This window comes from Pteropus vampyrus, unplaced genomic scaffold (genome assembly GCF_000151845.1).
Source record: "Pteropus vampyrus isolate Shadow unplaced genomic scaffold, Pvam_2.0 Scaffold390, whole genome shotgun sequence".
Classification (NCBI taxonomy): Eukaryota; Metazoa; Chordata; class Mammalia; order Chiroptera; family Pteropodidae; genus Pteropus; species Pteropus vampyrus.
Window position 1 is genome coordinate 1,780,959 of NW_011889171.1, and position 405 is coordinate 1,781,363.

General features: G+C 41.2%; 1 non-coding gene across 1 annotated transcript; it reads left to right on the top strand.

Moving 5' to 3' along the window:
- The first annotated feature begins 320 nt into the window (after positions 1 to 320).
- Positions 321 to 405, top strand: LOC111731672. The gene has a single exon (XR_002777250.1). It is a non-coding gene; the product is annotated as a small nucleolar RNA SNORA1 (small nucleolar RNA).

Sequence of the window (405 nt, forward strand, 5' to 3'; positions counted from 1 at the left end):
CAGTGAATGGCAGCCTTTATTATTGCTGCTCTCCCAGCACAGGTGCTGCTGGAGAGGAGCTAGTCAATGAGATAACAGTTCACACTGCTGAACTGACATCCATCTAGTTGATGAGATCAGAAACCTGGGAGACATTCTAGATCAATTGCTTCTCACTCTCCCAAGCTGCCACTTATTATTTAGACCATTCACTCCTAACATGGCAGAAAGTGAGAGATGGGTTTCTTTGTAGTTTCACCCATGTCATATCAGCAAAACTTAGGTTTAGGTGTTTCAAATTCTCAGTCACTCCATATGCATTTGCAAATATTAAAATCAACTGCCCCTGTGGCTATATTGAGACACAGGTTATGCTTCCATTACAGTAAGTTTATTGCAGTGGAGACAATGAGACCTATAACATTT